This window comes from Octodon degus, unplaced genomic scaffold (assembly GCF_000260255.1).
Source record: "Octodon degus isolate 3935 unplaced genomic scaffold, OctDeg1.0 scaffold00083, whole genome shotgun sequence".
In the NCBI taxonomy this organism is placed as follows: domain Eukaryota; kingdom Metazoa; phylum Chordata; class Mammalia; order Rodentia; family Octodontidae; genus Octodon; species Octodon degus.
The window spans coordinates 11,226,405-11,243,497 of NW_004524659.1; the positions used below are offsets into that span (position 1 = coordinate 11,226,405).

The 17,093-nt window shown below is 47.2% G+C and overlaps 1 pseudogene; it reads left to right on the forward strand.

The window, feature by feature from the left end:
• The first annotated feature begins 16,106 nt into the window (after positions 1-16,106).
• LOC101568582 lies at positions 16,107-16,415 on the forward strand (annotated as a pseudogene).
• Positions 16,416-17,093: the final 678 nt, after the last annotated feature.

Genomic DNA, 17,093 nt, shown 5'->3' on the forward strand with positions numbered 1-17,093 from the left:
TTAGTGAGTTAGCACAAGCCTAGTGCCTCAAAATAAAGAACTGTGCTCTCTTGGGGTTTGGGAGGCTGTGTCCAGAAGCACTCTCTGCAAGGGCCTGGCAGGGCTGCCTTTTCCTGGTGGCACTGGGAGAAGCTGCTCCTCGCCTCTGCCAGCTTCTGGGCTGCTGGTGCTTCTGGGCCACAGAAGCAAGCTCTGCATCTGTAGTCTCCGACTCCTCTGTGCAGGAGCTCACTCTGCCCCACTCAGCAGGACCCTTGTGGCAGCAGCAGCCACCTGGGCAACTCCCTTCCAAACCATTCCCCGAGTTATGCCTGCAAAGACCCTGTCGCCATACAGCAACACATTCCCAGGGCCAGGGACTGCAATCTAGTCTTTGTTCTGGCTGCAATCAGAAGACACCATCAGCTGTGTGACTTACAAACAACATGAACTCGTTCTTCATAGATTTAGAAGCTGCGGAGTTTGAGCTCCAGGCACAGGCAGACCCAGTATGTGCAGAGGACCTGTGTGCTTGCTCAAGAAGGCTGCCTTCCTACCTTGTCCTCTATGGTAGATGAGGCCACTGAGCCCAGGCCTTGCTTAAAAGGGCACCAATCCCAACCAGGACCCTTGTGTTCCCAAACGCCTCATTCCCTAATACTATTACCTTGGGGGTGACAAGTTTGGGAAGGGACACCAACATTCAGGCCAGAGTGGGCTTGGACATACCTGGAGGCCATTATTCAGCCCACTAACAAGCAGGCGCTGGCTGATAGTTATTGGAGTTCACAGGGGTTCCAGAGCGGACCCTTAGGAATGGGATCTGGAATTGGTTCTCTAGTTGGTTAAATTGAAAAACATCATCAAACCGGGACTGTAGGCACAGGCCCATATTCTCAGGACACTGGAAGGCTGAGGCAGGAAGACTGCACCTTTGAACCTGGCCTGGGCAACTAAGTGACTTAGAGGGACTCTGCCTCAGATTAAAAAATAAATATAAGGGCTGGCGAGAAAACTCAGTGGACTAAGCACCTGCTTAGGCAAGTGCAGAGACCAGGATTTGATCCCTGGCTCCACATGCCACATTGGCCCTGGCCCTGGGCATGCTGAGCCAGCTACCGAGACAGGGTGTTGTGGTGCATGCCTATAATCCCAGTGCTGGGGAGGCTGAAAACAGGAGGATCACTATGAGTCCGAGCTGTGTAGGGAGACCCTGCATCATCAACCTCTTTGCTATGGTAAAGGGGACATGCTCAACATTGTAAAACAAAACAAGTTACTTGAGCTGTCACCTCTGATCACCTGTCATTCACAGAGTCAGTGCTATCCTACACTGGTCTCTCCCAGTCTCCCTCCCCCTTGAGGTGCTGGCGATGGAACCCAGTGCCTCACCCATGCCAGGCAAGCACTCTACCTCTGAGCCACACACCCTGGTCCCCTTGTTCCACAGTGATCCAGGGATCCAGCTTGTTAGTTTGGAATCCACTGAGGCAGGAGTGAAAGGGGCCTCTGAAGTGCAGAGGCCACCAAAGTTCACAGCAGGGGGTCCCAGAGAGACAGAGCAGCCTGTGAGAAAGCCAGGGTGACAGCAGGCACTGGCCCTCAGATCTAAGTATGGATGACACACCATGCCCTGTCAGCCCCCTCTCCACCGAGCACCAAGATAATGGGTGCTGACTGCAGCCCCAGGGTCAGGCTTGACCATTCTAATGACCCTGGGCACCACTGGCTGAGAAAGGGGCATGTGATCCAGTTCTGGCCAATGGGGAGCAAGGGGATGTTTCTGGAACAATGGAGAAGGAAAGGATTGCAGACCTAGGCTTTAGAGCAAGAGCTTGTGGTTCACTAGGATGACATAGAAAGGAGGGCTCTTACAGGCTGGTGACTGTCACACCTTCATGCCTTGAGATGTGTGGACAGACAGCCACATAGGAGGGAAGGACACGGTCAGTTATGGGCCAACTGGGGATGGTAAAATCATGTTAGGAAATAGTGTGAGTTATTGCATGGATGATTGAGCCATAGACAGGGCTGCCATTCTGCTGTCTGAGGATACTGACCCCACAGTTTCAAAAGGATCACAGCACTGGTCCAGGGTGAAGGAAATACAGGGGTCCTTCACATGGGTTGAAATGTTGGCTTCTTTCTTTCTTTTTTGTGCTTTAAACAATTTATTTAACTGAAATAGGCTTACATTTCTTTCCATTTATTTTGATACATCTTATCCCCATGATGATTACAGGATCTTCAAGCCAATATAAATATTTTATAAATATTTGAATATGTGGGTATACACCTGCACAGTACTTCAGCAATATCTTTTTGCAAGAAAAACACTGAAGAGTAAAGACTAGACACAATTACTAGGTACAGTGAAAATCTGCTGCAAATATTTCTGAGGTAGGAAGCCACCACATACCTGTTCAACTAAGAAAACCACCCTTACAACACAGGATGATTTTATTTTTAGGTAGGACCTAGAACACTTAAGCTGCCGATTAGGTACTGAATGGCAGAGCAACGTCCCCAGCTAATGCCGTAAATTCATAGGGAATAGGTTCCAACAACTCGGGTTCCTTTCCACTGGTCCTCACAAAGTGTGCTTCTCTGAGAGGGGCAGGCTGGTGCTTCAGTTGAACCCAGGTAGGTACTTTTCTCTTTCTCTTTGGCTTCCTTCTTTTTCTGATCATTTTCCTTGACATGTTTCAGGAAGCTATCATGACTTTTTGAGTGTTTGATATGCTCAATATGTACATTAATCTTCTTGGCAAGTATCTTGCCCTTAACTTGCTTATTTACAATGCCAACAGCATGTTGGGTAATGTAGACTCTTCCCGGTTTGCCATGGTAACATTTGTGAGGCATTCCTTTTTGCACAGTACCCATTCCCTTGATGTCTACAATATCACCCTTTTTGTAGATTTGCATGTATGTGGCCAAAGGAATAACCCCATGTTTTCTAAAAGGTCTGGAAAACATACACTGGTTTTCCCTCCTCTTGCCCTTCGTGTTAGTCATTTTGGCAAATTACTGGAAGATGGCGGTTCCAGCTGAAAGATCTTCTTTCTTGTATTAGTCTGTTTTCTCTTACTGTTTTAGCTTGTGGTTATGGAAGCCCAAGACTGAGGGGCTGTATTTGGTGATGTTCTTGCTGGCAGAGGTCAAAATGGTGCAGGGCAGCGCATGGCAAGAGACAGAGTGTGAGTGTATCTATAGCCTTTATTTATGTTGTCCTGATGTCTGTCTGTCTGTCTGTCTGTCTGTCTGTCTGTCTGTCTCTCTCTAGTATAGGAGATGAATCTAGGGCCTGTGTACTACATCCTCAAATACATCCTCAGCCCCCTGTTACTTTGAGACAGGGTCTCATTAAATTGGTAAGTTGCCAGGCATGGTAGCGCATGCCTATAATCCCAGCCCTCAGAAGACTGAGGCAGGAGGAAATTCGAGGACAACCTGGACTACAGAGTGAGTTCAAAGACAGCCTGAACTGCATAACTGCCATCCTCCTGCCTCAGCCTCCCATAGTGCTGGGATTGCATGTGTGTGCTACCACATCAATCAATCTTCTCCCTCTTAGATAGCCGCCAGGATTTGATCCTGGGTCCTCTACTCTGATGACTTCTTCTAATCCTAATCACCTTCCAAAGATCTCAGCTGTAAACATCAGTGAGACTAAGCTCCACCCCCATACCTCATTATGGAAAAGAAACTCGACACGAACTCTTAGAGGTTGTGTTAGTCAGTTTTCATCACTGTGACACAATAACTAAGAAAATTAACTTAAAGGGAGCAAAGGTTGACTTGCTCCCACGGCTCTGGGCCTGCAGTATGCACACCTGATGGCAGGAGTGTGGTGGAGGAGGCTGCTCACCTCAGGTGACCAGGAAACAAAGAGGGGAAGGGACCGGGGCTCCACATCCAGAGTGACCTCATTTCCTCCTGCTGGGCACCTCCTCTTAGCAGTGCCATCCCTTCCCAGTAGTTCCACAGCTGGGTGACCAAGCTCTTAACTTATGAGCCCTTTGGGGGACATTTCAGATGCAAACTTCAGCAGGGGACATGCTCAAACCATGTTCAAACCACAGCACTCCGTAACGCGTGGTGTATGTGTGTCACATGTGGCTACTCTGCCGAGGAACCTGTGTCTTCTCCAAGATGTCTTTGAAAGGGGTCTCCTCCTTCCCCTTACCAAAATAAATGAGAGAAGAGTTGCAGAAGAATAGCCCCAGCGTGCCTTTGTCCTCTGAGGAGTCCTCTGTGAGGAGGAAGATATGGCTCATGGGAGCTGATTCTTGTGTTGGTTTGGGGGTTACTTCAATTGGGGGCTGCTGGGAAGCCAGCTGGGGCCACCTGCCCTGGCCTCACCAGCAAGCAGCTGCCTGCGGGAGTCCTGGCTCTACTTCCTGAAGGTTCCAGAATGAGCTTAGGAACGAGAGAGACAGCCAGATTGGTGGGGTGTAACCCGGGATCCACTTCTGACTAACGGGTTCTGTGAGCACACTGTCCAGTCTCTCTGACCTCAGTGTCCCCATGCATAAAACAGGAAGGATAATGCTACCTACCTTAGGCATGGGAGGAGGTATAAACACTGGACAGAGGACATTTCATCGAGCCCCTAGGATTGGGATGAGTGGCAAAATAGGTCTGGTGTGGTTTCATCAGCAGTATCATTTTTGGTTGTTGTTTGCTTGTGATTTGTCTAAGATGGCTGTTACAAACAGGGCAGCGTAGTGGTGCGCACCTATAATCCCGGCACACAGGAGGCTGAGGCAGGAGGATCCATTTGAGTTCGAGGCCAGCCTGGGCTACAAAATGAATTCAAGGTCAGCCTGAATTGCATAGTGAAACACACACACACACACACACACACACACACACACACCAACACGTTGGTGAAATAGAGTATATGGAAAGATAGCAAACAGTCTGGGTTATCGTGGGTTGTGTTGTCACTGTTGGCTCTTCTTTCTCACCCTAACATCTATCAACAGTGTTGTTATGGTTTGTGTCTAGTTGTCCTCACAAAGCCTCACACAGTCACGCAGTCACGGGGTGGCTTTTGGAGTTTGTGATTGATTATTGTGGGTGTGGACGCTGCGTTTGCCCTGGGGCAGGTAATTTGCATTATAAAGTAATCGGAGGAAGAGGCTGGCTGGCTGCCTGAGCTGCTGCCACTCCCTTTGCTCTTGCTTTGTCACTGCCCTAAAAGTTTACTCACTGCTATGTGCCACTCTGCCTTGGAGCCAGCTGAGTATGGACTGAAACCTCCAGTAACTGTGAGCTGAATCAACCTTTCCAGCCAGCCTGATAGCTCAGCAGACTAAAGCAAGCACTTAGGCAGAGCGCAGTGGCTGGGGTGCGACCCCCGAGCTTTGTCTATGGTTAGCTCCGTCCTTACACTTGTCTCAATTACTCTTCTCTCATTGTGGGACAAATACCCGACACTCAAAATGAAGGAAGGAGGCCAGCCAGGTAGCTCAGCAGATTAAAACGCCTGCTTAGGCAGACCCAGGGGTCGGAGGTTCGATCCCTGGCCTGCCATGCTGGCCCTGCCCCTGGGGCACACTGAGATGGCAACTGAAACTGGGCGCAGTGGTGCGCACCTGTAATCCCAGTGCTTGGGAGGCTGAAAACAGGAAGATCACTACGAGTCTGATCTGTGTTGTGACACCCTGTAGACCTGTAGACCTGTAAGGGTCGAGTCACCCGCGAAGGAAAACCCCAAGAGTCGGTCTCTCATGCAAAGAACAAAGGGAATTTTATTAACTGTGTGCACACAGGGTGGTCTGAACACGCAGGAACAGAGAGCGCCCGGAACAGACCGTGGGTGGTGGTTTTAAGCTAGAAGACAAAGGGAGGAGGGGTTTTGCAAGTGGGGTTACAGAAGCAGATCACATTGGTTAATTTTAGGGTAACCTCTAAAATAATTGGTGGGTTTTAGAATATGTCCTAAAAAGGGAGACTAAGAATGGTCAGTTAAAGGTTAACTATGAACTGGCTTGGTGGGTTCTTTGGGGAAGGGGGAGTAACTAAACATTGTGACCCTGTTTTACAAGAATGTCATCCAACCCAGGGAAGGTGATGTTTGCTCAAGCTGGGCCTGTGGTTTTACAGCCCAACTTAAAGTTTTAGGAATTTGGGCTACTGAACAATCCGGAGGGTGGTCTCTCTTGTTTAAATGATAATTTTCCAAATTATTCGGACCCTACAGACCCTGCACTAAAAATAAAAAATTAAATTAAATTTAAAAAAGAAAGAAAGAAAGGAAAAAGAAAAGAAAAAGAACCAAATAGAACTGGCTCTCAGTTCTGGAGCCTAAGAAGACCAAGTACATGGGACAGACATCTTGTCACCAGGGCTGCTTCCTGTCCCTGAGAAGTGCAGACAAGCTTGTGAGTGACAGAACAGAAAGGAAAGCCCCACTTGACAGCAACCTCTCATGGTACCTGACTTGGTCCCACAGGAGGGATAACGGCCTCCCCAATACAGCATTAATCTACTCCCGGGGGCTCTGCACCCATAAGCCACACCCCCTCAGCACGCCCTGTCTGCAGGACTGCTACACTGAGGAATCAGCCATTTCCTAGTGGCCCCAAGAATATTCACTGGCAGCCCTGACTGCAGTGGTTACCCCAAGAGAACTTGGGGATTAGGGTTTGGAAGTGTTGCCCTAGGCTTTGAAATTTACCACACAGAAAAGAACTGCTAAATACTGACCATCAGAGACATTTTTGTTGCATTAAGATTGGAGACAAGGGCTATGTAGAATAACCCAAGAATAGCTCTGGGTTTTTTTGTTTTTTTTTTTAATTTATTTATTTTATTTATGTGTGTGTGTGTGTGTGTGTGTGTGTGTGTGTGTGGCCAGCTCAGTCCACCAGGGGGCGGGCTGGCTGGCTTGTGGTGCTGGGGGATTGAACCGCGGTCCCTGTGCTTTGCTAAGCTTGTTCTGAGTAGGTGCTTTAGACCACTGAGCCATCTCGCCAGCCCTCTGGGTTTTATTTTCACGCAGAAAACTAATCCTTTCTGCTTCAGCCCCAAAGAGCGTATTTAGTGAATGCTGGTAGTGAGCTGTATTTTCATTTTTCTTATAAATGGAACATTAAGGTTTCAACACACCAACTTTGGGGGACCCACACAAGCCGCAGCAAAATATTAAGTAATATTAGTTTTCCCTTTGTGGTAGTGATACATAATAATATAAAATTACTCCCCCCCAGTGTTGGAGCTAGAACTTGGGGCCCTGTGCATGCTAAGCATATAGTCTGTCACCAAGCTATACCTCCGGCTACAAAGTTCTTTTTAATAGGGAATGTTGCCTTTAAATGGATTAGGTCTAAAAAATATTTAAAGAAAAGCATTAAGGAAACAATAGCTCAAATACTATATGATTATGGTAAAAAAAAAAAAATCAAGACAAACAAAACCCATCCTCAAGTGGTCCCTGAGCCCCTTGGTTTGGGACCCTGGCCATGGAGAGGGGTCTGGTGCCCATTTTGCCTGCCGTGGATACAAGACTTCTCTTCCTCTTTCTGCAGTTTCTCCTCAGAGGCGGCGTGGCTGGTGCCCAGCTGTCCAAAGTGAGGGCTGAAGCTTGTCACCAAGCAGTAACAGCTTTGTGGGGAAGCCTTCAGAGAGATGATAGCAACTATTTGAAATAAAGAAACTTTTCAGGAAATTTCTTCTAAAACAGAATCTGTAGGAGGTGCCTATATCCAGGGTTCTTAATGCCAGGAAGGGTGGGAGCTGTGAAAGTTGGGTTAAACTGTGAAAGAGGAGAGACATGGGTTCAAATCCAGGCTTCAACAGTTACCTGCTGTGTGATATTGTACAACTACCTAATCTCCCTGCCCTCAGTTTCCTTGTCTGTAAAATGGAAATAACTTAAAATCAAACCAACGAAAAGTACTATGAAAACCAAAGGAAGTAAGAAACATAAACTACTTCAGAGGTATGTAGTCCATAATTAAAGATAGACAAGTTAGATGATCGCATGAGCCAACAATTCTCGAATGGGGAGTGCTATAAAAAAGCAGCAGCCCGACTCTTGTACAGTCAGCTTGGGGAAGGAGCAAAGCCCGTGTGTGAGTGGAGTGGGCTATGCTAAGGAGGGGGACAGGAAGCCACGTGCAAATCTTGATGGAACCCAGATTTAGAAAGATAAAGGAACAAAAGAAGAAAGATTGAAGGGAGGGAAAGAAGAAAGAAGGGGGAGAGAGAGAGAGGGAGAGAGGGAGGGAAGGAAGGAGCAAGAGGGTTACCAAAACTCTAAGACATTCTTGAGACCATTAGGAAGTCTGGGATGGACAGAGAGGTAGGCACTTCTCTGGCCTTAGGGGGACAGTGGCAGGCAGCTGAGCAGGAGAATGGCCCGATTCCTGGGCGATGTGGCTTAAGATTTTAGGGTGAACAGTCTTTATTTCTGCAGTTTATTTCTTCTTTTCTTTGGTTTTTTGAGACAACATCTTTCCTGCTGTATAGCTGCGGCTGGCCTTGAACTCGGGCTGATCTTCCTGATTCAGCCTCCTGATTATGGGCATGCACCATCATACATGCCTTGCAGTTTACTTTCAAATAAGTCAGAAAAAGTAGAGCCAATCTTGGTATGTTGTTAGCAATTGTTAAATCTAGGTGGAGATCATTGGTGGTGTTTCTTACACTATTCTCTACTTTTCTGTATGTCTGAGGCTTTCTTTTTTTCTTTTTTTTTTTTTCCGTGAAGATTTGGGCCAAACAAAAGAGTATACATGCCATTATAAGGAGAGATTTGACTGACCATTTTCAGGGCTGAAAATGCCGGGGAGCGGGGAAAAGACTCCCAGGTCCTTTCCCCACAGGGTTAATGGGAGGGTTGCCCACCCCACATTTAGCCCTCGCCTCCTGGTTCACAGATCCCACTTTTGTTCAGGTACAGGACAGCTACAGTCTTAGGAAGCCCATTGATTTGGGGCTGAGGTGTCCAGATCTGTGGGATGCATTGTGGGAGCAGAGGGGAGTTCATGCGCCTGATGAAGACCCGTGAGAGGCTAGAGGGGGGCTGGCTGGGTCAGGGGCAGCTGTGATGAAGGCATTTGGGGCTGAGCCAATGCTCTGTGTCTTGCCTTGGTTACATGGGCATCTGCTTTATTTATTTGTGCTACATGTTTATGTACTTTATTTTGTGTACTTTATTTGCTCTGTGTGTATGTATGTATATAAAATGTTTCCCATCTGTGGCAGAAGTTGAGTGAAGACACAATCATGCAGGAGACACTAGCAGCCAAATCTGGGGATTTCATTGCTAATTTTGTCTTTCTTTGAGACAGAGTTTCACTGTTCAGTTTAGGCTGGCTTTGAAGTCACAGCCATCATCCTGCCTCGGCCTCCTGAATGCTAGGATTACAGGTGTGCACCACCATGCCTGACTGGAAGCCGACTCTGAACAATGAGATACATGTCCTAAGCCAGATACCAACATGCTGGAGATGTCAGAGAGAAAACAGGACTAATGTCGCTCACTGCTGCTGCCACTGAGCTACTGAAAGGCCATGTGATCTGTTCTTCCCACCTGTGACGTCCTCAGGTGAGAAGCCTTTCTGCATAGGGCTTCCTTTCACTAGGGCCCAAAGCATCTTGGGTTCCGTGCTCTGTTCAGGCTCCTGAGGCTACCTTTGGGCTTAGCCATTCACTAGAAGGTCTGTGGGTTCCGCAAATTCCAGCACTCCCAGTCATGGTTCTCGCCAGTGAAATGAGTCGTGTGCCACACAGGGGGATGGAGCAAGAGCAGCAGAGGGAAGAGGTGCACAGGATGAAGTCCAGAAAAAGGCAAGCACCAGCCTCCAGAGCCCCCCAGGGAGTCACCAAGGATGCCCTTCAGTTCAGCAGCCATCAGGTGTGATGCCACAAACTCACCTGAGCCTGGGGGTCAGGGTTTTCACTGGGAGTCAGTCACATGGGCACGGCTGACTGCAGCTAGTAGAGCTCCAGGCCCCGGAAAGAAAGCTGATGTTCAACTACAAATTACACTGTAAAAACTGGCCACATGAGTCCATTTTCTGTTACCATAGCAGAAGATCTGAGGCTGGTTACTTTATAAAGAAAAGAGGTTCAGCCTCAGCATGTAGCTCAGTGATAAAGCATTTGCAGAGCTCTCATGAGCCACGGGGTTCAATCCTCAGTGGCTCATGAGACAGAGAGAGAGAGAGACAGACAGACAGACAGACAGACAGACAGACAGACAGACAGAGACAGGAACAGGGACAGGAACAGGGACAGGGGCAGAGACAGAGGCTCACACAATGAGGTTCATTTAGCTCATAGTTCTATAGATTCAAAAACATGGTAGGGGCTGGCAAGATAGCTCAGCAGTGTAAAGCACCTACTTAGGCAAGCTTAGGTGAGCGCAGGGACTACAGTTCGATCCCCAGCACTACATGCCACTCCAGCCCTGCCCCCAGGACGGGCTGAGTGCGCCACCAAAAAAAAAGATGCATCACCCCAAAACACGGGAGCAGCCTCTGCTCGGCGCTCCTGGGCCCTGTGCAAGCTGCATGATCCCTTCTACAAGCAGTGCTGTCCTCCGCTGGGCCCCCCTCTGAAAGCTTCCCCCTTCACCATCACCACACCGGGGCCCCGTCCTCCAGCATGGGACCACTGGGGGACACCACATCCAAACCACTGTACAAATAGTTCAAGACCCCAAGTGTGCACAACACTCTTAGAGCTTGGTTCCAGAACCTGGTTCCCACACACTGACCAGGGGCCCACCAGGCCTTCCTCGGGAAGGGGCAGGGTCTGAGGCACGTGGGCCTGTGGAGCTAACACTTTGCCGCACAGATAAGAGCATCATCCTCATTGTTTGCTCTAAGGAAATGGAGGTCCAGAGAGGGTAAGCAACGTACCCAATGCCATCCAGCTAATAAATAGTGGAGTGTGTGCGTGTGTGTGTGTGTGTGTGTGTGTGTGTGCGCACCCTGCAGATGGAACCCAGGATCTTACATATGTCAGGCAAGTGCTCTGCCACTAAGCCACACTCCATGTCATCTGGGAGCTCTCAGTTCCTCGGCAAGGCTGTTTTAGGTGTCCCCTGTCAGGCTGGTCACACTGCTCAGGCCCAGAGAAAACAGCTTTGGCTTGGGCTTGGGCACAGCCCTGTAGCCTTGGGCCATGTGGACATTCCATGGTCAGCTGGTCCTGTAAAGGAATAAAAGAGGGGCCTCCAACAGGAAAGGAGCTAGGAGGAAGCGCAGGCAAAGGGTACAGTAGTGGGGTAGGTGGACGAGTAAGAAGAGGAGCTATAACTGAGGGTTCTAGCTGCCTGTTGCTTCCTCCGCTAATTCCCTCTCAGGCAGCTCAACATTTAAACCCGGGTGCCCCAAGCCATGAGAAGGCGAATGAACTGTTTTATGAAGCAGTGCTTTGCGAGCTGTGACAGCCTCATTCCTGGAGTGGCTCGCCTGGCCACCTCCACCCCCAGCAGGTCGGGGAAGCTGGTGCCATGGTTTGGCTGTGGCTTGTGCTACAGGGCTTCGTGTATCGGAAACTTGGTGCCCTGGGTGGTGCTGTTAAGAGGTCAGGCCTGGCAGGGGCCTGTTACTGTCCCCTCTCTGCATTCCAACATCTCGTCTCACCAAGTGATGTCTTTCTGCTGCCAACATTCTGAGGCTGCAAGGTGTTGAAATTTCAGACTCCATAACTGTAAGCAAAACAAACCTCTTTTCTTTACAAGTTACTCAGCCTTGGGTAATTCATTACATTAACAGAGAATGGCCTGATGCATTGGGGTAGGTTTTAGTGGATGAGGGGAATGGCTAACAGTTCTTGGGCGGGCAACCAAGACCAAATGTCCCCTGAGTTGTCCCACAGTGCCCCAGGCAGGGAGTGCAACAGTGTCCCACCTCACATTCATGAAGGTAAATAATTTGTATATAATTTTTTTTTTTTTTTTAATTTTAGGGAAGGGTCTACAGGGTGTTCAAGGCCTCACTACTAGATCGGACTCATAGTGATCCGCCTGTTTATAGCCTCCCAAGAGCTGGGATTACAGGTGCCCGCCACCATGCCCAGTCTCAATTGCCGTCTTAGGGTACCCCGGAGGCAGGGCTGGCATGGCTGGCCAGGGGATCAAAACCCCCCTCACACACACACACACACACACCCCGTGCTCCCCGGCCTGCTTGCAGGCGCTTTAATCTGCTGAGCTATTTGGCCGGCCCAAGAATTTGTTTGTAATTACCAGACTAAGCCATGAATGTGGTTTTACTCCTAAACACATTTTAAACAGCCCAGGCATGCAGTTTGGGCAAAACAAGAGAAGTCTGTTCCCTGGTCACAGGGACATTGTACCTGTGTCTGTCTTCGTGACAGTCCACTGAGTATTCAGGAACATTCTACCTCTTGTGCAGATTCCTGAGTCCTTTGTTATGCCTTGTAGCTTAATCCATCCTGAAGCTTTTCATCATTTTGCTACCAATTACTTTGTTCTTATTCTTCCATTGTTACAATAAGGACATTAGCTTGATTTAAAAAAAAAAAAAATATATATATATATATATCTAGGTAGATTATATTGTTCCATAAATTTCACTTCAGGGTGATCAAGGAAGCAAATAAAAATATTTGTTATAACACAGATTGATGATGAGAGAAATCAAAGCAGCTGTTTCCCCGGGGAGACAGGCTGGGCTTGGGGTGGGGGCACTAACTACAGAGGGACGCAAAGGTCTTCCCTGGAGGGAGGGAAAGGGTCTGTCCCTTGATCAGGGTGGTGTACAGTTGTCAAAACCTGCCAAGCTGCACACTCGAAGTGGGTGTGCTTTGTTGTAGATAAATTATACCCTACTCCAGTGGAACAAAACATAAATTTAAAAATATCTGTATAGAAACTCTAAAAATATATATTTGTCATAGAAAGGAGATATGGATCTACTAAGGCCTTGGAATCAATTGAATGGAATTAGACTGCATTTCAAATCCAAACAGAAATGGAATAAAATTGGCAATGTAGGAATGGGGCCACGGTTTGGTGGCAGAGCACCAGCCTAGCATGTGCCAGGCCTTGGGCCACCAAACAAACAAAAAAATAGTCCAGAGAGATAGCTTCATGGTCTAGGCACCTGCCTGGCAAGCACAAGGACCAGAGTTTGATCCCCAGTACCTCATGCCATGCCACCGTGACTGCCCCGAAACCGGGCATAGTGATGCAGGCCGGAGGATTACTATGAGACAGGAGGATCACTATGAGCCCGAGCTGCATAGGGAGAAAAAAATAAAAACAAAAACAACAACAAAATTATTACAGTCAAGCCAGGGAGATGGCTCAGTAGAATAAGCGCTTCCCTGGCAAGCACCAGGGTCTGAGTTCAATTCCCGGTTCCACCAAAAAAAAAAAAAAAAAATTATTACAATCAACCTTGTCCATGTTAAAGATAAGTAGAACATCACAAATCTTGCACAAAATAATTTTCTATGTAATAGTGCAAATAGATTATATACATACATATATGTGTGTGTGCATGCTGGCATGAAACACATTTCTTTTGTTTCTTTTTTCTTTTTCTTTTTGAAACAAGGTCTCACTCTGCATTTGAGGCTGCCAATACAAGCTATTGAGCTCACTTTGTAGCCCAGGCTGGCCCCAAACTCCCAGTGATCCTCCTACCTCAGCCTCCCAAGTGTTGGGATTACAGATGTAAGCCACCATGCCTGGCTTTGAAATATACATTTTATTCGGAATTTTAGTCAAATACATTTGAAAAATCCCTAAAACAGTAGTCACCAGATTTTCAAACATGTTCCACCAACTCTCAGCACGCTATTCCCCAGGAACAAGGACTTTGCTCATGAGCATTGGTGCAAATCTGTCTCTCCTGTCGTTTTCTTGATAATTTCTCTTACAGCAATGTATCAGATGTGACTTGTTGTCATGGTTTTACCTGGAAAGAGTGCAGCCAACAGCTTGTATTGGCAGGAGGATTAAATGTGTAGGGCTCATTCTAGTGACAGGAATTACGTGGAAGGAGGAAAAAGAAAGGATAAGAAAATTAAATCCTCACCATTCATAACAAAGAATAGATAGATAGGCAATGTCTAAATTTGATCAATCCAGACTTAATACTAACAAAACTGGAAACATTTATAAATTGTATCACTTACAAAAGAATAATTTTTCACAGATCAATAATGAAAGGAACAATTTTGTAGGAAACACTATAGAGAATGTGAACAGATAGTTCACAAAGAAGGAAATAAAGATGGCTGTTGAGTATATACAAGGGGGGCTGGGGAGATAGCTTGGTGGTCTAAGTGCCTGCCTGGCAAGTGCAAGGAACCAGGTTTGATCCCCGGCATTCCTATAATCCCGCACTGGGGAGGTTGAGACAGGAGGATCTCTACGAGCCCAAGTTGTGTAGTGAGACCTTGTACCAAACACATAAATAATTTAATTTTTTTAAACTATGTATGAAGATATAGGACATGATTTGCAGTAAATAAATGCAGTTTGAAACAACACTGATCCCATTTTTCAGTATATCTAACTGGTGAAGGACAGAAACATGGTGACACCTTGTACTGCCTAGTCCTAGAAGGAAAGGCTGGTGCTCTGTGGGTGGCAGTGCAGACTGGAGTGATCTCTATGGAAGAATTGCATTATTTGTTAGTTTGTTCATCTAGGTCAGCAATGCACCCATTTTCTGACCCAGAAATTGATACCTAGGAGCCCAGCACAGAGTCTAAAAAATGTGTCACAAGATTCTTAGCCCTAATACCACATGAAATTGCAAAAGATGGGGTACAATCAAAATATCCCTCATGAGGGAACTTGTTCAGTAAGCCATGGTACCTTCCAATACAATGTAATGTGCACCCACAAAAAAAAAGCCCAAAAAACAAAAAAAACAGCTTGTCAAGATCACCATGGCCTCTGTGCTGCCAAGTTCATTGTGCAATTCTTATCTAATCCTTGGCCAGTCTGCAGCGTTTGATGTGGGTAAGCGCTCCATCCTTTAACTGCTGGCTCCTGGACAGCATGTATGTTGCCTGTTCCTCCTCAGTCAGCCAGTAACTGTCCTTGGTCCTCACCTCTTCCCATGGATGCATCCAGCCTCATAGTCACAAATGCTATTAGCAAGTTGTTGGTTTTTCTTTAGCTGGATCTCCCTCCTAAGCTCCAGAGCCCTCATCCAACTGCCTGTGTGACATCTCCATTTGGGTGACAGACATGCAACTCCAGATGTTATAATTTGGGTATGATTTGTTCCTCAAGGTGCATGGGTGGAAACTTGGTTTCCATTGTATGATGATATTGAGAGGTACTGGAACTTTAAGAGGTGGACCATTTTGCGAGGTCATTGGGGCGATCCTCAGGAGATTCATGCTGTTCTCTTGGTTAGTGGCCAGGACAGTAGGTGGTTATAAAAGAGCATGCTTGACCTCTGATCCCTCTTGGGCTTCCTGACTCATGAGTGACCTCTCCCTTTGGCACAAGCTCCAACCATCAGGCTATCCGCCATGAGGTAACACAGCCAGGGGACCCTTACCAGAGGCTGAAGCAGAGAAGCTGCCCAATCTTGAAGTTTAAGCTTCTAAAACTGTGAACCAAGGAGCCTGTAATCTTCATGCACCACCAGCCTTGGGTATATTTTCATAGCAGTGGAAAATGGATCGTACATCCAGATGGGCACATCAAATGAGAATTCCTGATTTTTCCGCCTAATTATTTTTTCTGACACTTACCTCAGTGAAGGGCAACTTGTTCTTCCAGTTGCTCAAGCGAAAAGCCTTAGAGTTGACCTTGATTCTTTTCGTTATCCAATTTGACAGCATATTATGTCAGGTCTTCCTTCAAAATCCATCACGATCATGTCTCACCACCACACCCGCTCTTGCCACCCCGGGATCACTGCAGCAGCCCGCTACGGGTCTCTGCTCTGGTCCCACCCCTTAGTCCATTCTCCTTCTACTACATACTGTGAAAGTTTAGAACTTTGGGGGCTAGAGAGATAGCTCAGTGCATAAGTGCCTTCCTGTCAAGTGCAAGATCATGAGTTCAATTCCCCATACAAAAAAAAAAAAAAACCTTCAGAACTTGGGATAAAAAGACTTCATAAGAGTCCTTCCACCATAGCAACTACTGAAGAACAGTAGCCATGGCCCTACATGATCCCATGGCCGTGGACCTCAACAAGAGCCACAAGGTGACTAAGAATGTGAGCAAACCGAAGCACAGCCACCGTTGCAGATGCCTCACCAAACATACCAAGCTTGTGTGGGACATGATCCGGGAGGAGTGTGGCTTGGCCCCTTACAAGTGGCCATGGAGCTGCTCAAGGTCTCCAAGGACAAATGCACCCTCAAATTTATCAAGAAAAGGGGGAGGATGTACATCCCTGAGGAAGCGTGAGGCGCTGAGCAACGTGCTGGCTGTCTTGAAGAAGGCAGCTGCCAAGAAGGACTGAGTCCCTCTGGGACTCAAAGCTTTGCAGAAAGTTTTTTTAAAAAGCCTTTAAAAGCTAACAGGGGATGAGGAGACAGATGATGAGAAGGAGGAGGATCATTAACGGTGGATCAAGAAACAGAATGATTTCAGACTCCTTAAGAAAAGTACTACAAATAAGGGAGTGATGGTTCTGAGCTTCTGACCCTCAGCCAATCTCAGTCTCAGTGTAGCAGGAAGAACAACTGATTGGAGCAAGTATGCCATGTTGGCTAAAGTAAGATCAGCAGGAATGATAGCATCAAACACAACCACGTGAATTATATTTGTGGTTATATAACAAAATCTAAAACCAGAAAATTGTATACAGTAAGTATGCCATGAACATGACAATTTTATCCTCAGGGGAGAAACTTAAAGGGGGTTGGAAGGGAAAAAATACAGAAATAGAAGACAAGGAAGAGGTTAGAGGCAAGGCTAAAGGACAAAGGAACATTACGTGAACTTTGGGAAAGTGATGAAGAAGATAGGAGAGGGGCTGGTGGGATGGCTGAGCAATCTAAAGTGTCTGCTTAGGCAAGCTTAGGTAGGCACAGAGGACCATGGTTCAATCCCTGGCACCACATGCCATGCCAGCCCCCACCCTGAGGGTGGGCTGAGCTGGCAAAAAAACACACACACACACACAAAAAAAAAAAAA